General features: G+C 40.5%; 1 protein-coding gene across 1 annotated transcript in view; it reads left to right on the top strand.

The window, feature by feature from the left end:
* ABCB6 (ATP binding cassette subfamily B member 6 (Langereis blood group)) overlaps nt 1-22,073 on the top strand; it is a 1,916,984-nt gene that overhangs the window by 515 nt on the left and 1,894,396 nt on the right. The gene's annotated exons all lie outside the window — the stretch shown is intronic.

The raw sequence follows: 22,073 nt of genomic DNA, 5'->3' as shown, positions 1-22,073 counted from the left end.
TTGAGTTGCTGAAAAGCCATTGTGATTGGATAGTACCAGTGTATTACATAGATTTAGGACCCCATCTGTGGTTTGTTTGAGGAGGTGATGTCCATAGACATTGACTTGGCAGTGGTTAGAATTTTCACGTTTTATTAGTATTATATTAAATAGCATATAATTCTGTGGAAATGTGTGTGTGTGTGTGTTCCATACGTATATATTTTCGCTTCCAGTCAATAAAATTTGTCGTCAGGATCAGTGTTAGCATTTTGGGGGCCCCCTAGCCACTTCCTGCCCAAGTATCACCCTGTCACTGCCACCCCCTTCTAATCAACCTTTTAGTTCATACTGTAAACGTTTAGGTGTAGTATGCAGAGACTGACCTGTAGCAACAGTGCTATTACATTACAACAGGTCTGTGTACCACACTGATGGCCCATCTCACGAAGGGAGATTTACAGTAGCTGGCATTTACTTGCAACAGTGATACATTAGACAGCTGTATGTACATGTCTAGACTTAGGTGAAATGAAACCCTAGGTCTACCATTTCAGCCCCCCCCCCCCCCACACACACACACATACACACAGACACCCTGTAGTCCTCCCCAGTGTTTCCTGTCATCTTGGGATCTTCACACGATGCACATTACTTTTTTCTTCCTTTTCTCATATTTTGCGTTACTCTTCATATTTTTAATAAGCCATAACTTTCTATATGCTCTGAAATGCAATTTAAAGTGTTTTTCATTTTACAAAATGATTACAGTAATGTATTCTACTTTTAGTCCTACACAGTACAGTGCCCTGCACAAGCTATAATAACCATTGTACATCTCTGATGTCTGCGAGAAAAGTAAAAGAAACAATGACTATACTATCTTCAACCCAAAAACGAGCTAAAATGACCTCCTGTGTACACCTGTAAAGTTTGATTGTGATGAAAAGTAAAGCAACAATAACCACACAACCCCCCCCCCCCCATATAACCTACAGCCGCTTACTGTAAACGCACACATTTGAGCAGGGATGGCTTTAGAATAGCAGAGGTAATTATCAGCTTTATCTTAACAGGATCATATCATAGCCCTGTTCATGTTAAAGAGTATAATCAGGAAGTTTAATACATTTTTTCTCCAACCAACAACAGCTTTTGTGCCCCCCCCCCCCCACAGTCGAGGATGATTAAGGGAGATACTTGAATCCATTTATGCAGTCTGGGCAGTGGGGGCCACTGAACTTCTAGAAGCTTTAAGTGTCCAAATATTCTGTGATATGTTTTTATGCCATACCTTTGAAAATGAAATGTAATGCTATGCATATTCTTGATGATTTGCTATTGTGAAGCTTTTCTCCCCGGGCCTCTGCTGAAAATGGGTTTTTGACCCATTCAGACTTTCCCAGTTAACAAATGTCAAATAAATAAATAAAATTACTTGCTATCTGCATTTTTTACTGATACCCAATAGAATAATGTATATGTCCTGGCATTATTTGGTGTTTGCACAGATAAAAATCATTGATATTGTTAGACATGCACAAGCCATAACACCAGTTTCATACCTATTTTACCGATATATTGTGCAACACTGGTACTGCCACACCAGATCAGTGACTGCTGTTTATGGTTACCAAACAGAAGCAGGGTTAAGTAATTTTTATTTACCTCATCGAGGAGTAATGCATACATATTGCTGTCCCTGATTTCACACATTTTGCTCATAATTTTGCTCTGTCCATTATATAAAGTTTGATTCGCTGATAAATCATTCAGGATTGCATACAATCAATGAATCCAGACAGAGTTTTGTAGTTCTTATTGTCTAAAAAATGCATGTTGATGCAAAAAGTGCTATTCTATTAACTTTTTTTTAAGTGAATTAGAATACTTAAGACCCGTTTCTGATTTTGAGCCTTTATTCTATTTATGGCACTGGCTGAATTCTTCAGAAAAGAAGTTGAGAGTTATAGTATCTGGTGTTCTGCCAGTACTTATAAAACTTCCAGAAAGAGAAAATTATCTCTGAAAATTGGAAGCATCAGCTCTTCTTAAAATCCAAGGTTTTCACTGACATCAGTCACTCTGGGCTGTTGATCTCTCTAGTGCTTACATTGCTCATGTTCATCATTAGCTTTATCCTATTACGGTCGTATCACAGCTCTGTTCAGTTTAAAGAGCATAGCAAGGAAATTAGTACTTTTTTTCCTCTTAATTTTTCCCCAACCAGCTACAGCTTTTGTGGGCCCCCCACGGCCAAGGATGATTAAGGGGCCCCTACAGCCACAGGTATTGTGGGTCCCTAAAGATGACCATGTTGTTAATTTTAGTGGAAAGAACGTCCACCAGTAGGGTTTAACTAAGCTAGGGACACTATATGTTAATGGTGAAATATTTAATGGAATTGTGAAGCCTGTTACTCGATAAAACACTTACTATAACCAGAGATGTATTTGAATTTTATACCCAACTGGTTTATTAAGTATACAAGATTGTTGTATTAGCTTTTGTTGGTTTGACAGACGTGTTACAAAATATCAAGATAAAATAACTTGCTGTGGTTGGGGCCCCCAGCGACCGCAGGGTTCGCTGGTGCCTAGAGCTGGCTATGCTTGTTGTTGCTGACTACAACGAGGGTGACCTATCTGATACATAGGAAACTCTGGCTTTGTATCTTCTATTTTATTTATATATATGTATATATATATATATATATATATATATATATATAAAATTAGTTTGTGTTTTGGACTGAATTTACATAAGGGATTGTTGCTGAGAGGGCTACCTTCCACTCGAGGACATTTCTTGGGTGTGTATGTCCCATCTGTGTGGGTAGTAAGACCGGACTATTGGCCAACACCCTTTAGTGAAGAAGTCTTGTGGAAAACGAATACTTCCAGTATATTAACAAAACTCACATAACACACTTTTTAGTTTTGTTTTATTTAGCTTTGTTTACTGGGATAGTCCGACCGTAATGATTAGCATACCCCTTTTAAGCAGAGGCACTGGGAGAAAATCTTCATAGTTAGCAAATTATAGAGATTATAAATGCAAAGTAAACAAAAATAAGTATAGTATTGCGCAAAGTTCACAAACTGTAGGCTGAGCATAAAACCAAGATTCATTGCAGATATATTTCAACCATATGAGGACTAAAACAGGTAATTACTTAACTTCAAATCACATATATGGATAATTAAAAAAGAGCAGGTACCACAATTACAGTGGAGTACATTGTTCATTCCTTTTAATTTCTCCGTCTTTTTGGTTTCTAAAACCATGATGGGAGTGGACCCCATTCCTAAGTCAAAGTAAAGTTAAGGTTCATAAAATTAGTATTGTTTCAATCTTTGATGTCAGCCAAAAGTGCTCTTCATAGCATCCACAATGTGCCCAGTAATGACTCCTTCCCAAATTCATACAGGGTTACATGTATTGGTAACATACCTAAATACGATTGTAGATTCTTTTTTATAAGACCTGTTACTCCTACTGCCATTGGAACTGTCTGTGTATCTTTCTTCCACATTGTTCTCGTTTCTGCCTGCAGATCCTGATATGACTTTGTGTGTCTCTGTACTCAAGACACTGTAGTCACTCAGTGTGGCAATTTCAAGAGCAATGCTACTTTTGTCTTCTTTTCATAGGCCACTATGTATGGTTTTCTAGCATCTGTCTTTTGAACTGTTGGTAATGGGTGATCCCATGTGATATAAGCGTCATTTTCCATGATGTTTTCTGGCTCATATTTCCAATGTTGTTCAGCCATTTCAGTACCGTAATGTTTGCACAATCCCCAGTGCAACAATCTTGCCACATTATTATGCCTTTCAGTATACAGTCCTTCTGCCATTAGTATGTTAACAACCAACAGCAAGGTGTGCGACTGTTTTCAATTCGATTTTACAAAACCTACATTTGTTTCTCCCACATGTTCAATGAACTTTGTAAACAAACGTGTATGTAGCCCACTGTCTTGGGCCGCCAATATTAACCTTTCATCTCTTGGTTTGAAATAGCCTCTCCTTAACCATTCCTGCATTTGTTCCTGATCAACATGAGGTTCTTCCAGAAGTTTTCTATACTTGTAACTATATTTATGCATTTTCCACATTTCTTGCCTTCTCATCTGGTCCTTCACTTTATATTCTGTCTGTTTTTTTGGCAGTTTCAGTTGTTGCCTGATTTTTATCTTCTGGTATGATTTCATTTCATGCTTGATGCTGATATGCTTCTGCTAGATTAAGCAGAAAATTCATCTTAGATTTATTCTCCTCATGTTTCAAAACTTTCACTACATTTGGGTCTTGTGAGGTCAGCAGATATGTGTGGAGTCCCACGATTGCAGATCTATACATGTAATCAATTTCAAGGAGGCCCATTCCTTCTTCGGAGCGGGGAATATATAATCTTGGTATACACTAATTTTTATAAATCACATGGTGAGCATGAAGCATCCTTCTTGTTTTCCTGTCTAAGCTATCCAACACGTTTTGGGACCAGTCAATTGCTCCTAAACTTTGTTAGGCTAGGAAGAATAAATTGGTTTATAGCTTAGATTTTGTTCCTAGATGTTAACACTTTTCAGGATTAATTTAAGTCTTCTAAAGTATTTCTTACTAAGTTGTATTTGCATTATCATGTTTTATTGTTGATCCTTCATCGGTTCCCAAACATTTCTACACTCCCTCTTGCTCAAGTTATCACATTTTTGTTCCAAACTGATGTTTTCCTGGTGCTGCAGATTTCCTGCTTTACAGGTTGCTTTTCTGCATTTATCAAGACCAAATGACATTCTTGTATCATCTGAAAAAGTTCTGACAATCTGCAGTTGTGCTTTCAGTTCCTCATCTGATGAGCTATAAAGTCATTGTAAAGTGAAGATGCAAAGTCTTTACACTTTGTTGTTTTCTAGGAGCTAAATTATAGCCATGGCCTAAGCTGCTAAGTAGACAGCTTAATGGGTTAAAGGCAAGGCAGATTAGCAGTGGTGACAGTCACCCTGTAATATCCCCCTTTGAATTTTTATCCCTGGGATAATTTGTCCTTTATCATGGCTTAATTGCAAAGTGGTCTGCCACTGTTTCATGGTCACTGTAATGTGGTTGATTAGTGTAGGGTGTATCTTGTACATTTTTAAGCATTCTTTTATCCATGAACGTGGGATACTAATAAATGCTTTTTTGTAGTCAAGCCATGCCATACTTAGATTCTTCCCCTTTTTACAGTTCTCTACTATGACTTTATTGGTACTTGCGTATTATCGCAACCAGATTTTTGCAATTGTGAAACTTACATGCTGCAATGAAATGGAGTGCGAGAAACACCGTAAGGTGTAACTTCACTTCTTTAGTAAGGAAAAATAAGTTTGGGTTATATTTTGGAAGAGAGAAATGTGCAATTCTTGTTTTTGTGCATTACACACGCACGCTTCAATTCTCACTGCTGCTGTGTTACTGATGAAAGAAATACTATGACTTTAAGGAAAGAGTGCTGCCAAGAAAAGCACCCACACACATGGAAATGCTTTAGGTAAAGTCTTTATTTCTAAAACTTTGTAGACAGACTTTAAAGGAAATTTGTAATAGCAAGTTGCAGTAAGGAATGGCTTGCAAAAGTGTTGGTGGATGATGTTGACAGGTGATTCTGGGGTCACTTCTGACGTTTGAAGCTGGCAGCAGTGGGTTGTGTTTGTTGTTGATGGTGGTATCCTTGGACAAACTCAGATTGTACTTCAGTGGTTTTTGGAAGGTATTTGGGCTGAAAATATGTGGATTGTTCATTCGCTGGTTTTGTCTTTTTATGCGGGGGAAACTTGTCACAGATTGTAGTCAGGAATGCTTCAAAACAGTGCTTTAGCTGGGTTTCACATCACATGCTGCCGGGGAAGTGAATACGTAAACAGCCAAACTTGGTTTTTAATTTTTAGTGATAACCCTGCGGTAAAACAACCCTAAGTGTGAAAGAAAACGGATTGTATAATTTTATTACAACAGCATTGGTCTGATTTCAGTATCGGAAAGCAACCAGTACTACCATGAAAATCTGGTTGCGATAATACGCAAGTACCACTTTATTTAACAACAAATGATCCTTTGTTCCATATGACTTTCTTTTATTGCTCTTTTGTTCTACTGCCATAACTGATTTTTCTTCTAAATGACTGTAAACTCTTGTCGGCATCAATTCCCGTGTATAATTAATTTGTACGTCGTCGGAAGGCAAATTATTGGGTTATAATTTTTAGGGTAGTTTGCAGGTTCACTGTTAAAAGGAGCATTGTTTTTCCTGTTAGCCAGGTTGGTGTCTATTAGGGGTGCGCATATAAATAGTTCTTACTCGTGGCTAAATCTTCGTGCAAAGATGTTAATACTTTTAACCAAAAGTTAGGTACAGCATCTGGGCATGAGGTTTTCCAGTTAGATGCTTTTCTTAACTTTGTTTCAATCTGTCTGGCTGTTACTTCATCCCAGTTCATGTCCTATACCTTTAAACTTCTTATTTTTCTTTAACTTTTTCTATTCATTTAGCATCTTTGTTATGTTCCACAGAATCTTCATAGATACTTCTCCAAAGTGTATCCATTTCTTGTTTTCTTGGTTGTTTTTCAATTCCTTTTACCTTGTTTCCCAATTCTCTATACAACTTTTTTGGGTCATTAATAAACTGCTTATTTTGTACTTTTCCTTTTATATTTATATATGTATCTTCTAAGTTTTTCTGCCTGTGCTGAAATGTTTAGATTATTTGCAATGATAGATCCTGGTCTTCTAATAGTGTGCATTGCTTTTATCACATCAGTCCTTCTTAGTATTTCTGTTGATCTGTTCTCTCTTCTATAATCTTCTAACAGTGACACTTCTTGTCTTGATTGCTTTATAGGTTTCTCTATTCCATACTTCCATGATGGTATTCGATTTCTCCCCTTCCTTTCCCTCACTACCATCTGTTCTTGTGGTAGAATTTTATCAGTTATTAATGTAGCTGCACAGTAATATAGCCTGTTTGCTTCTGTTATACTGCATGGATCTGTATGGGCAGTCCTAATTACTGTGTTAATTTTTTGTCAAACTTCTGACTTTGGGTTTTATTGACCTTCTGCAATCTATTTCTGTCATTGATGTTAATATAATTATGGCTATTAATCAAGCAACTCTTCTCTTAGCTCATTTTCTTCCAGACTGAGGGCAGATCCCTTGTTTTCCATTTCCTGCAGGCATTTTATGCAAAGTTCTATAGCTTCTTCCTGTGGCACATTCTCTTCAATTTCATCCTGTGTTACTCTTGTCATATGGGAAGTCACTGGCCTATCGCTCCTCGACATTGACTGCATCAGAGTTTCCACAGTTTCTTGTTCCTTCCCTTGCTAACTAGCTTCAAGTGAACGTTTATACTGGTTTCCTGTGAAAGACTCCAAAATGTCTTCATATGCCACCTGCAGTTGCTTCCCATTCCACTGGTTTCCCCTTAATTTGGATATCCATTGCTCTATCCTGTTGTGGTGCTTTCGGAATTATGCTCCACAAAAAGAATAAATCCACGAACTTGCTAGTAATGCAAACTTTTTATTCCATAACGTTTGCATTACTAGCTTGCAAGTTTGTGGATTTATTCTTTGTGGAGCATTAGTCGGTTTGTTGCTGCTGTTTTTTCGTGCTTTCTGAATTAGATTTTCTACACTGAATCCTTCATTACACAGGTACTCCATAACCTCAATTTCTATTTCTTTAATTTCTCCATCTCCTTTTCTATTTTTTTCTTTCAACAGTGTGAGAACTATGATTATGATAAAGGACAAGTTAACACATTGTTTGAGTTGAAAAGAAATGAGAAGCAAGAGAAGGGTTTTTTTGCTGACATCCTGTAATCAAATGCTAAATAAATATTATCCATATGTAGTTAAGAAATTGGCACTTTGAATACAGCCAAGGTATAGTACATGCTTTGCATTAATCATAAGTGTATTCAGTGTTTTCTCTGTGTCCGAGAATAAGTAAGCAAATGCCAGTGGAGCAAAGCATCACAAAGATTCTGCTTTTACTCCAAGTGATGCTCTTTAGCTGGTTTTAAAGTTGACAGTAGTAGTTAAAAACGTAATTGCTTCTGTACTTCTTTTGATTACAGTGTAGTTTATGCAAATTAAACATTTTTGTAGATATGATTATTTGATTCCAAACATTTCTGTGGCTTTTGCAGTTAATTCAAGTCTATTCTGTGCGTGCATGTCCTGCAATGCTGGGTGCCCCATTCAAGATAAGATTTTAATGCCTTGTAGCCACTTGAGTGCTGGGACAGGCACCAAGTTCCTGGAACCCTATCTTTGGTTAAGTGGGTAATTTTGAGAATGAATGAATGCATGAAATTTCTTCATTTGTTTATGCTTTGTTTACCAGATTAGTGCCATTAGGCCTGTGGGCTCTTTTTCAGAGTAGACCAAAGGTGGTACTCATTCTGATTTAAGCGAAGCTTGACAAAAGCCCCAGTGAATTTCTTGTTTTTTTGTAAATGTTGCAGGATCTCTTACATCCACCTGTGTTAAAACCAACTCAAAGTCATATGGACTTTTGGTTTAATGTCTCAACTGAAGGGCAGAAGCATTTGAGAGTACAGTGCTCACCCTTATGCTACACTGCAATGTCAGTATTGGAAAACTGAATCCAAGGACCAGGTGTGGGAATAGAAACCATAGCCTTCTGATCTTCCACCAAAGACCAGTCTGCCACCTGTTGAGCTACTAACAGTGCTAAAAGTTTTATATTTGTAGAATTCTTGCTTTCTTTTAATTATCCATACACACGCACACTGCCTCCCTATATGCAGTCAGCCCTCCTGGGGTATTTTGGCTCTTATTTCCTGGTGAAGAGTGATTTAAGTTATGGGGTGCTATCGTCCAAGCAACCACCATGGAATTCATAGGATCATAAGATCATAGGAGGTTACAAGGCTAATGCCCTAAGGCTCTTATAAGCCTAGCCATGTACAACGCCTGCTCCCAAGAATGTCAAGGTATTAAGCGGAACTAAGTCAACAGCTACTGCCCCTGTCCAAGAGGGACACAGATGAAACTCCTGGGGTGAATTTGTGGTTTCCCAATACAGTCATCCAAATTGCTCTTAGGGCCAGCAAGGGAGCTCTGCTTTACTGAATTGGAAGTTTGTTCCAGAGCAGACGTAACCTGTGTGAGACGTATGTCTATCCACCAAGTCCTGTTGATGTCCTGTACTAGGTTGAGTTCCCTCGAGTGAGTGGATCTTATAATATTTGATCTGATGTCAGTCTTCATCTATTCTTGACAGTTGTATTATGGTTCTGATCCTCGGAACTGGTCCGGCCATTATACAGCTCACGTCAGTCAAAAAACCTCTCAAGCTGAGAGTTTACCCACAATGTTTCCCTCTACATTACCTGAGATCTAATTTGCCACTCTTTTTATAAAAAGACTCATCCGCCGACTCTCTCTCTCGCATGTAAGTAAAATCTTAAAATTATTCATCCTCTGTCTAACTTTCTGTCTTAGTTAATATAATATTTCTTACACTTTTACCTACCCACCTTTTCTTGTGTGAGTAGTTAATCCCTGTGATTCCCTAATACCTGTTGGTATTTCTCTTCTACCATTGTTGGTAGTTCCCCCTCTTTCTCTCCTTTAAGTACTGTTTGGTAGTTCTTCCTACCATCGTTGGTAGAATTTTTCCTTTTTTTTTTTTCTTTTGTGGGTGTGTGTCTGTGCGGTGTCCCCTTTTGCCTGGGTTTCTGCCTTCCTTTCTTCCAGTATCATGGAAAAGTCTGACTGCCACTGGATTTAAGCAGTGCCAAGAGTCCGGCAGAAAAATGCCTAACGCGGACTGGCACGATTCTTGTGTTTATTGTTTGGGTGCTATATGGATTTAGAGTGTTTTGTCTGCCAGGGCTTCAGATCTAGGACCCTGGTAGAATGTTGCAATAAATCTTAAAGGGCTTATTAAAGCCCCCTTTGAAGAAGCTTTGTCCAAGGCTGATAAGCCCCTTCAGGCCTCTGGTTCTAAAACCAGTCATTCGCTGCCAATGTCTTCATCAGTACCGACATCTGAAAAACCGAAACCAAAGGTTCTGAAACTCGCAGAACAGACTGATTTCTGTGCACCAACTACTATGGTGCCATCAACACTAACTACAGCATCGGCTTCCTTAGTTTCCATGTTGGTGCTGACCTCTCCTGCTGCTCTGCAGGTTATACCTTCTACTTTGGTGCCAAAGACTGAAACTTTCTACGTGCCCAGGACAAGATATTTGCCGTCTGTTGACCCTTTTCTGGGTCAACTTCCTAGCCAATTTTATAGACGGTCCAGAATCTCCCTCCAGACTGTCTGTTCGCTCCTCCAGGAGTCTTTCTCAAGTAGCTATAGTGTGGTTGGCGGACCAGCTTCTGGCAGCTTGGGGGTCTTCCTTCATCTTTTCAACCCTCTCTCCCACCCGGAGCAGGGAAGTATTCCCTGAGCACTCCAACATATATTTCCTCCTCTGACCTCCTGGAGGCATTAGAGTTGTCAACTCCGACCACACGGTTTCCTGTGGCCTCGGCACTGACAATATCCATGTGTTCGGTTCCGGGCACAGCTGTGACTCCCTTGGTGCCTTTGGAACTGACAGGTCCCCAGGATCGTGCCTCTGCCTTTGGGCCTGGGGGTTTGAGTTGACTCCTGTTTTTTATTCAGTCGTCCTTACCTCTTCGAACTGTGATGGCTTGGGGTCCTTCCTAGCCTTTGGGTTTGGAGGTAGGTCTCTCGGGGCAGGGTGTGAACCCAGTTCCGTGTTTGTCTATGTTCTGAGCTCCCATCCCTCCTCAGGGGGGTCTGCCTTTCAGGCTATAGAGAGGGCTTTGGCCACCGCAAGTTCCCAAGTGGCTGCTGTGTTACTGGAGTCTCACCCCATGACCCCTGCTTACCCGGAGCTTCCACCAACCTCAGTGCCCAGACAGCAATCTTCCAGGATGCAAGAAATTCTGACTAAGGATCCCCCCTCTTCTGAGTCCTCTTCCGATATTCCCACTGAAGAGCCCCCTCGGAAGAAGCTGTGTAAGAGGAAACACTTAGACTCCCCTGAAGAGTCCGTCACAGAGGACACTAATTTCGACGATGGGGAAGATTCCCCCTGGTCACCCCTGGAAGATGTGTCCTATGGAGACATTCTAGAGATCCTTTAACAGAGGGGTAACTAGAAGCCCTAAGACTGAGGAGTCTGTGTACTTCAAGCCTTCAGAGCTCCCCCATCTACTTCCTGGGTGACTTTTCCCATTGATCTCATTAACTTGATTGCTCAGTGTGCTTGGAGGGCCCCTGATTCAACAGAACCAATTCCCTGGAGACCAGATAAAATACTCTGCACTCCTGAGAACCACCAGTATTGGGCAAAAGGATTAGCAGTAGATACCATGGTGCTGGCAGCTGCCACTAAAAAGGAACTAGCTGAGGAAAGTTCCTGTGTTCGTCCCCCTAACCGTGAGTCTAAGGCAATGGACAGATTTAGAAAGCAGGTTTATGCATAATTGACTTTCACCCTTAGGTCCACTAGGCTCCAGAGGGATCTGATCAAGGAGTTATCAGATACCTAGCAGGAGCTGTGTCTGAGGGTCCTGGAAATAGTGGCCTCCCAATTAGCTATCTTGGAGTCTATTTCTAATTTGTCTATGAGGCTCATGGCACATGCAGCCGAAGAGGTGAACAGGTCAGCCGGGTCAGGTGTTTCATTTTGTCAACATGCTTGGATGCACCTGTGTGAGTTTGTGGAGCTGTTCAAGTCTTCCTTTGTCAATTCTCCTTTTGACGGATCTTCTTTGTTTGGCCCCAAAGTCAAACTCTAGTCAGGTGTGAGAGAAGACCCTGTCTGCAGTGAGCATACATTATTCTGCTCCCCAATGACCATATTCTCGGAACCAGAGGAGTGGACCAGGACACGTATCGTGGAGACTCCCCTCAGGGCAGAGGGGGGGAACTCTAATAGAAGATGCCATCCTAGAGGCAGAAGTGGCCTGCAGAATAAGGGTACCAGAGATTCCTTCTCTGGCCAACCCTATCCGTGCCCTGTGCCCCCTGAAAGGGGGCCCGATTGCTTACCTCTGGAAGCAGTCGGGGAAGATTTTCTTTGCACCCAACAGCCTGGCGACAAATAAGCACAGATGCCTGGGTGCTGAGAATTATTACCAGAGGCTACCTTTTTCCCTTCAGTCTATCCAAGAAATCAAACAAGACTCCCCGATGTTCCACCCAGTCAGAGCAGCCCTAGAAAAACAAAAGTTGCTAGAAAGAGTGTCATCCAAGAAGTCCCACCAGACTAGGTAGGATCCGGATTTTACTCAAGTTTCTTTAGTGCCAAACAAGATGGGACTGAGAGCCAATTCTGGATCACAGCTTTCTAAACAAATTTGTTCAGCAGTCCAAATTCCAGATGGTCACCATTCAGTCTGTACTTCCCTTTCTAGAGGAAAATGATTGGATGTGCTTGATATACTTTTAAAGATGTGTATTACCACATGAAGATGGACAAGCGCTCAGAGTTTCTCTGCTTTTGGCTAGGAGCCAGTCACTTTCAGTTTAGAGTGCTGCCCTTTTGTCTCACCACAGCCTCCTGGGTGTTCACCTAGTGTATGGCAGCAGTAACAGCTCACTTGAGACTGCGTGGATTACGGGTGTTTCCATATCTAGATGACTGGCTCATCACCACTTCCACCAGACATCTACTGCTCCAGACAACAGAATTCACACTACAATTGTTCCTGCGTCTTGGCATCACAGGCAGTCATATGAAGTCTCAACTGACTCCCTCTAGGGATATTGAATTCATAGGAGCTTGTTTAACGCCCTTTCATGTGTGGCCTTCCTCGCCCTTCACATATTACAGAAGATAAAATCCCAAGTGCATTTTGTCCTATGCACAAAGTACTAGCCTTACTGGTGCTTCAGGCTTTGCGGGCCATGGCAGCGACTATCACTCTGGTCCCTTTAGTGAGATTCCATATCGGGTTACTGCAATGGCTTCTTGTGAATCAGTGGTTTACTCTAACCTATCCAATGAACCTATCCTGGTGGATGGAATCTGAAGAAATTCTTTTGGGCCACCCCTTTGTCCCTCTTCAACCCAAGGCCATAGTGACCACAGATGCCTCCCAGATTGGGGGGGGGATTATCTGGGAAAGACAGTCAAAGGCACTTAATCCCCGATAGAGGCCAATATGCATATCATTGTTTTGGAGTTGAGGGCAGTGCAATTAGCATTGCAGGCATTTCAGTCTGTTGTCCAAGGAACGATTGCAATCCAATTAGACAACATGTCTGTAGTCAGTTACATCCACAAACAAGGGGGAACCAAATCCTACCCCCTTTGTTGAGAAGCCCTCAGTGTGTGGCAATGTGCCATTGCCTCCAACTGCTTTCTGATAGCAATGCACATCCTGGGGAGTTCAAACGTGATAGTGGACAAACTAAGCAGATGCATTCTACTGCCTCACAATGGTCTCGCAATCACGATGTAGTGAAGAGGATGTTTAGTTGCTGTGGCTAGCCTTGCTGCGATGTTTCTGCATCACCCTAAGACAAGTGGTGAAGCTTCTTTGCCCTAACCCCCCCACCAAGGGGAAGTCCCTGAGAGATGCTCTTCTCGACCGCCCCATGTCTACTATATGCCTTCCTTCCTTTCCCTCTAATCCCACTCTTTTTCTCTAGAAAGCAGCCAGATTGAGAAGCAAAGTGATACTCCTTGCACCCTACTGACCTCAACAGATTTGGTTTCCCTTCCTATGGGCTCATGTAGTTCACTGTCCATGGATTCTGGACTCAGTTGCAGATCTGCTGTCTCGCCCTCAGGAACTGGTACATCCCAGTCTTCAAAGTCTCAAGCTAACTGCTTGGCTCCTCCATTTCCGACAGTCGCCAGGCATAATGATATACTATCCCCTGTGCAAAAAATGTTGCTGGCATCGCATAAGCCATCCACCAGGAAGCCCTACCTTAGTAAATGGAAGAGATTTTCAATCTGGGCTTATGCTAATGGTCTAGACCCTTTTTCAGCTCCTGTGGAAAAAGTTTGAGTTAATGGCCATCCTTTTTGCTAAAGCAGCTTCCACCTCCACAGTTAGTCATTCTAGCTGCCGTCTGTAATTTCTTTAATGGCTTCGGAGATCTCTCTTTAATTTCACATAGATTTATGTAAGGCCTTTCTCAAGGGAACTGTACGATTAAAGCCTCCATTTAAAGAACTTGGGATCTGACTGCTCTGCAATCACTGGTACTTACCCACATTGAATCAGTGGCAACATGGAACTTAATTTCTTTCCTGGAAAACATTTCTCCTCATAGCTATAAGCCTGCAAGAAGAGTGTCTGAATTGCAGGCCTTATGTTCAAAACCCCCTTACTTAATTTTCCATAAGGATAGACTTGCCCTCAGAACCAATCCATCCTTTCTTCTGAAGATGGCCTGAGTCTAACATTAATTAAGCCATAGACTTACCTGTTTCCTTTACCAATTTTTCCAGCAAAGGGGAATATTGCCTACACTTGGTTGATGTTCACAGATAATTACGTTTTCACCTCAGCAGAACTAAAGAATTTAGGAAATCAGAACAGTTGTTCATATCCTTTTTTGGCACAACTTTAGGAAAATCTGTTTTTTAAGGTTACCTTGTCAAAATGATTAAGAGATTATGTATTACTTACATTTATAATAGAATCTTGAGTTACCTTCGCCAGTGAAGGTGCATTCCACCAGATCAATGGCCACTTAAACTGTTTTCCATTCCAAGGCTCCCATGAGTGAAATATTCACAGCAGCAATGTGGGCTACTCCACATACTTTTATTACTCATTACAGATTGGATTTGGTCTCCAGCGGAAGAGCTTCCTTTGGTTCTATGGATTATTAGGAATATCCTTCCATAGGGCCACCCAGGATCTAAAGTAGCAGGGGACACTGTCCCAACTGTCTAGATGAAGATTGACAACATCAGGTAAAGAAGTTGTGTTCTTACCGTAACGTTCCATCTGTGCTGTCAATTTTCATCTGTTCTTGGCATGCCACCCTCTTTCCCCCTCCTGTGGATTCCTGGAAGAGTGAACCTTTGTCCTGGGTGTCTCGTTAAGATGCACATTGGACATGGCTGCTTCATTTAGTTTAGTTTCCTTCTATTTTTTCTACAAGTCTGCACACTTGATCTGAGGTAATGTAGAGAGGGGCATTGTGGGTAGACTCTTAGCTCAATTTTTTTGGCTGGCACGAGCTGTATAGCTGCTTCATTTAGTTTAGTTTCCTTCTATTTTTTCTACAAGTCTGCAAACTTGATCTGAGGTAATGTAGAGAGGGGCATTGTGGGTGGACTCTTAGCTCAATTTTTTTGGCTGGCACGAGCTGTATAATGGCTGGACCAGTTCAGAGGATCGGACCTGTAACCCAGCTGTCAAGAATAGATGAAGATTGACAACACAGATGAAACGTTATGGCAAGAAAATGACTTCTTTATTTATGAATGTGTAGTATTTGCATTAGAGCAGGATCTGAGATTGCTTTATACGCAAGGCAGAGGTCACCTCTGAGTAGTCTGTAAGACTCAGAGATTTCAGTCTGTCAGCATATGGCATATGCTAAAGACCCTGAATTTTCTTTGTAAGAAACCTTTGAGGTCTTTCCAGCTGCTGCAAGTGCCTGGTAAGGTACATACTAAAGGTAGCATTGTACTCTATTATTGGCTTGATGAGTGAGGAGTATTGGGGGGTGTAACTTCTTTTGTTCTGGATGCAGTGCCCTTACTTATGAGGTAAAAAGACTTTCTTGCCACTGTAGAGACATGGTGGTCAAAGGAAAGATTGCTGTCAACCTTTTGTGCCCAGATCTGCCAACAGTGATTGCATGCTTAGGGTGTTGGTATTAATGTGGTAATCTGCAGGGATGTTGCCCTTGCCAAAGGGGATGATTATGCATTTGTTTGCATTAAGTTTTAGCCTATGACTTTGGCACCAGTCATTTGTCTGTGTAAGGCCCTCTTCTAGGATGTTGACATTGTTTGGGGTCTCAATGACTGCACCCAGTTTGCAATCATCAGCAAATTTTATCAGCCGTAGGCCTTTTGTTTTAACCTGTACATCTGAGAAGTAGTGTGGCGATGTGAGGTTTTGCCAGCCATGCCAGGAGAAGTAGGTCAGGGGATGTTTACAAAACTCCAGTTAGCTATACTGGCATATGTTAAAGAATTATGTTACTTGTATATCATACTGATTTGTACAGATGTCTGTGTTGAAAAATGTATTTGTAAAGTTGTTTGTTTTAAAAACATGTACCAACAGTGGGTCCTGACTGTATTGTAACTGATTAAATGCATATGTTTTAACAGAGGATACTGGAAGAGAAAGGTTTAATCTCAGTCCATCTAACTTTGAAAAATAGTTTGAAATTAAATTACCTGGTAGGCCATAAAAAGATTGCATCTTAAGTTCTGATTGCAGCCAGAGACCAAATGTCTGTGAAAACAAGGTCTAGGAATCCTTGTTGTATTGTCCACAGCAGTGAGCATTTTGCTTCCCTGGAAGGGTGGAAGTGTTAAATGGTTTTATGGCTTCCAGATGCTGTAACACATCTTGGCAAAGCTCTAGGTATGTAAGGTAGCACATCTGTGCTAAATCCTGGCAGCTTCTAGTAATGGGGTTGGTATGGGAACCAGGAATCAGATGACCAGATGTATGTGATATTATTCTGTAATCCAGGATTGTAATGATATTTTAATACTAGATGAGACAGAAGTCTCAAAGGCACTGTCTTGTTTTTGGAACCTGACAAGGAAGGACCCCTCACTTACTTCATCTTGCCTTGCTCTAGTAAGTGACCAGGGAATAGTCATTTTTTAAATTGATCAGAAAAATATAGTGAGATTAGTTAAGTACTGTTTTTTTTTTCTGTATTTGCATGAATCTATTTATCTGTATTTTAATATATTTTGTGATTGGAACTGTAATGTTTATTGTAAATAGACATTTAGTATTTTCATGTTCTTTTGTTATTAAATATATTTAAATTTTTCTTTGTCGTTGGTCCTTTTAGAGACTATCTTAACTTTTGAGATTACTCATGTCTATTTGGTGATTTTTTTGTGGCAACTCATGAAACCCTTACTGCATTGGTCAAAGCACTACCATTTGTACTACTATTAATTTCACTCAGTATAATTGAGTACCCTTGTAAGAGCTTTAGATTTGCTGGCTTTGGAGTGTCTGGTGCCATTAACTACCTTATAGTCTGGGCAGAAAGGGGCATAGCTAGTAAGTCTGTGCCAGCCTTTTCCAGGTGTGTGTGTGTGTGTGTGTGTGTGTGTGTGTGTGTGTGTGTGTGTGTGTGTGTGTGTGTGTGTGTGTGGAGCAGGGACGTAGAGCACTGGTTTCACAGAGAGGGTGCTGGAGGACTTTGCTTGGACACTCAGCTGAGGACTCCACTGTATAACTGTGCCAGTGGAGAGTCATATTGAGGAACTGGAGAGAGAGAAAAATGGTCCAGACCCTGGACTGTGTGTTCCTGTGTGCTCTTAAGGGAAATTGTGCTTAGTGCAGAGAGCTGCATCTGAAAATACTGTGTATATCAATTTTTGTTCAAAGCGAACATCCCTCTCCAGTGTCAGTGGTGAGGATTCAGGCTCCTTGATTACTGGCACAGAGAGGGGGACATCACAAGTAGATTCCAAAACAGTAGGGGGCCTCAGCACAGATCCCTGTGGAACACCACTGGTTACAGGTCTGCTGGTGGAGGTAGAGTCTCCTGTTTTGACTGCAAGAGTTCTATTGGTTAGCCAGTTTGAAGCCCACCTGACAATATATGTATTGCTCTCCAGATGGGTGAGTTTATCAATGATGTCTGTGTGGAGAGTATTGTCAAAAGCCTTGGCTAGATCCTGGTAGGCTGTATGCATGGATTTGTTTCTCCAGGGTTTTGGTGTCTGTTTTAAAAGTCCACCAAGTTCAACAGTCAGGATCTCCCTTTACCAAAGTCAGACTGGGTTGGATCGAACATTTGGAAGTCTCCTATATCTTTGATAAGGTACATGATTATTCTTTCCATAGCCTTGCAGATTAGGCTGGTCAGGCTTATGGGTGTGTAGTTCCCAGGTTCTGGAGACACACCCTTTATTTAACGGGGTGATGGTTGCGTTTTTTTCATTCAGCAGTTACAAAACCAGTACGTAGACTGTGGTTAAAAAGAATATCCCATGGTGCAGCTAGTTCTTGTTTTAAATAGTTTAGAATGCAGCCTGGGATATTATCAGCTTTCATAGAGGCTGTGTTTTTGGCTTTGGAGAGAGCATTACAACCTGATCCTTGGAGATACTAGGTGGAAGTCTGGTGGTAGGGATGCATTGGGGCATATGGGGGGGCAAGTTTTCAATGAACCTGTCAGCTAGTAGGTTGGCTATTTCTGCGGGTTTAGTAAATGTGGTGGCCTTAACCAGTTATTTGCAGATCTGGGTTTTCCTTTAAGCTTTCTGACATAGCTAAAGAAGGTCCTATGGTTATCCTTCGAGAAGAAGGGTTATTTGGATTCATAGTTAGCTTTAGAATAGCTTACAAAGGTGTCTTATATGCTTGTTTAAGCCATGGAGGGAATGCTTCCATTTCAGAGACCGTTTCTTCCTGCTCTTTGACAGCAATTTTCTTTTTCTTACTGTGTAACCTGTTCATGACAGATGGCACCAGACAGGCCTGTTCTTTCTTGAGAATCGTGTTTCATCCTATCGGGTATGGCTGGGTCAAAACACTTAACACTTGTACAAGGCATAGGTGTAAATCCCAGTATAGGTATTCATGCCATCAGTGAATCAGTGAGGGCAAGGGCTATGAAGCTATTAATGCCATCATACATTGCATTGTGTTTGGCTTTGGAGAAGTTTTTTAGTCTATTTGCTGCTTATGGGGGGGTTATTACTGTTAATGAGACTTATTTATTGAACAGACCTAACTAGGGAGGGCAGCACACATGGGATGGTGCACTGATCACCTATGTTAGCATACTTTACAATCCCTAACAGCACCTGGGATAGCCATTGAACATGGGTCATAGTCAGGTCTTTATTCCTGTATGCCATGACACTTGTGTTGACATTTTGTAAGCTTACAGTAACAAACTGTAACTGTATGCATGCAGAATGTTGGATGATCTTCATTCTTTCCAACAGAACACTGAAGCATCACCAGTGTCTTCTTAAATTGCTTCCCAGTTACATTTGCAAATTATTACTAACACAAAAGAGACAGTACATCTCTGCTTGTTTTGATTTTGACTATAAGGAAGAAGTAGGCAGTGACCTTTCCAAATTAACAGCATAAGTTCAATGCCATAGCAGAAGTCAAGAGAACTGTTAATCAATAAGTTATGGTGTAACCACACCAAAACTTTTACAAGGAGATTCCTTGTTTAAAAAGTAGCTGGATTACACCTGAAACATAGAACAAACTTCTAAAATTTGTATTCTTGGTAGGAATGAGGACTAGAAATTCTGTGTAAGGGTAGAAAAAGCTTTGCAGATGCTGGCCAAAGCATATTTGAGTGTACAAGGATGAAATGCAGTAACATGATCAGAACTTATAGTGGCTTCAGATATGAGTATCTTGTGCAGTGATCTGCAAATGTCTGTGCAGTAACTTGAATAATAGTATGGCTATAAGAAACAAAACCATAAAGCACATCAGCAGCTAACCTGTTGTGGGTAGAGTTAAGATGCTCAATCCTTGGAACTACTTTCTGTTATTCACTTCTCATAATTTCAAACTTTATTGTTCATTTTACTGTTTGCCATTGTACCTTTTTAATGTTGCATTTCCCTTAGCAAAGAATGTGCTGTACTCTCAAGATTAATTGCCTGCAACTGCAGACAGCTAGTCTCCATGGAAAAGTACTCGGCAATGAATCTTTGTAAATTTCACTCAGAACAGAATGTGCAGCTGCCTTCAGTTATCGACTTCTTGATTCCAGCTGAACATTTGCTTGTGTCTGTGTGTTTTTTTTTTATAGATTTATATATATATATATATATATATATGGAACCAGATAGGAACGTACAGTAACAACAGTAATGTATCAAAACAGCAGCAAACAGCACGTAATTCACAGCCAGGGCAGAATCTCTAGGTACTGATGTGTGTGGCTATAAATCAAAACCACTGTCAGTTAACCATCTTAGGTCGTCCCTTACATCCACTTCATTCAAAAACACATTGCATTTATAAACGCAATCTCTACGAGCATCGTCTTAGAGCAATCGACAGCGTTAAAGCTGGTCATCTACTTCCAAATAACACTAACAGCTTCTTTTAAAACTTCTATTTATTGTAAAACACCACTAGAAGACGTTAAAATAATAAAATAAATGCAGACAAGATAAGCGCTTTCGGGTTCCAATATTCACCCTTCATCAGATCTAAAAACAAAAACCGCTTCTCTTTGTTGAAAAAGTGCTTTGCTCCAATAAAACAGCACTACAGTTGACATGCCCATTCCTTTTATGACGTGTTAAACACGCCTTCTTAGTCTTAGTTTCCTGAGTGCAGGTTGAATGGGAAATGCAGTATTAAGTCCCGGCTTTAAATGTGCTTGTAGTTTACCTATCCAAAACATATCCTCTTGTTCTAATCTATTATTAATATTGCTCCCCCCCCCTGCTGGATGTATAAATAAATTTTAGAACCCTAAACACAAAACTATAATCTACATGATCCTAATATGTTTTGCCAGGGGATTTTTTAAAGTCATTGAGTCTAATATCAATGACATGTTTGGAAAGCCTTTCTTTTAGTTGTCTTATAGTCTTTCCCACATAGAATTGTTCACATTTTGAACATGTGGCTAAATACACAATGTTTCTGGTTGTGCAATCCGCATAAAGATTGCATGTATATCTTTTCTTTGTAACCGGATGTTCAAAACATTCTCTGTGCAGATGTATTTACACATTGTGCATCTCTTACAAGGAAACGTTCCCTTTTTGTCAGATAGAGTTGATGGTCCCAAATAATTATCCTTGCACAGAATGTCCTTTAAATTGCTTGCATTCCTATATCCACATTTTGGTGCTTGTCCCGCTATTTCCTTACATTCTTCATTTGATGTTAATATTTTCCAGTTCCTTTTTATTATGCCACAAATCTCTTTAGTATCAGTAGTATGGGTGAGAATCATCTTAATCTCTGCTAGATCTTTCCTGTTATTCTCAATTGTTCCATTTTCTTTTTTTCTCTTCAAATATGGCTTTGCCTTCGTTTCCCTTTCCATCATTACTTGTTGTTTGCTTTCCAAGATCTCTTTCTCTTTGTATCCTCTATCTCTCAGATGGTCAGACATATCTTCCATCATATTCATAATATTGACGTCATTCGAATGTATTCTCGATGTCCTTAGAAACTGACTCCTCATCACATTCCTATGGGTATGCCTCGGATGCATGCTGTCTCTTGGAAGTATATTGTTCTTCTAGCATTCTTTTCTATAGAGGCTTGTTTCTATATCCCCTTCTTCATTTTGTCTGTGTCTCTCTCTCCCTCTCTCCTTTAAGTTGAACCATTAACAAATGTTAATCCCCTTCATCCACAGACAGTCTCCTACTTCCAGCATTTAATGTAATTGACTGTATACACCTTACATATCTGAGTGCAGTTGTAACAAATGCCAGTGTAATTGTAAACCCTCCACACCTGTCACATGCACACATGGTCATCCACAGATGAAAAAATCAGAGCTATGTTTATGACTGTGACTATGCAAATTAGATTGATTGTGATCAGATGAATGAATAAATGCCCATGCAGCAGTTATTTATACATTTATCTTAGCTCATTGCTGTCGGAATGTCATGTCCAATCCCTACAGCCCCCCAGTTAAAACTTTTTGGTTTTTCAATTAAAGAAAGCAGTCTACAGGTATCCAAAATTAGGGAAAAGCACAAACTTTACAAGGAACAGACCAAAATGCAAGACTGAAAAGTCAGGAACAGTTGAGAGCATCTAAACCCTCTCTGTCTCTGTGTGTCTCTTTTTCTTTCTCTCTCTCTCTCTCTCTCTCTCTGTGTCTCTCTCTCTGTCTCTCTCTCTC

This window comes from Protopterus annectens, chromosome 6.part0 (genome assembly GCF_019279795.1).
Source record: "Protopterus annectens isolate FY-2018-M chromosome 6.part0, PAN1.0, whole genome shotgun sequence".
Classification (NCBI taxonomy): Eukaryota; Metazoa; Chordata; order Ceratodontiformes; family Protopteridae; genus Protopterus; species Protopterus annectens.
The sequence above is the reverse complement of the archived record's forward strand: the minus strand, read 5'-3'. Positions and strand labels throughout refer to the sequence as shown.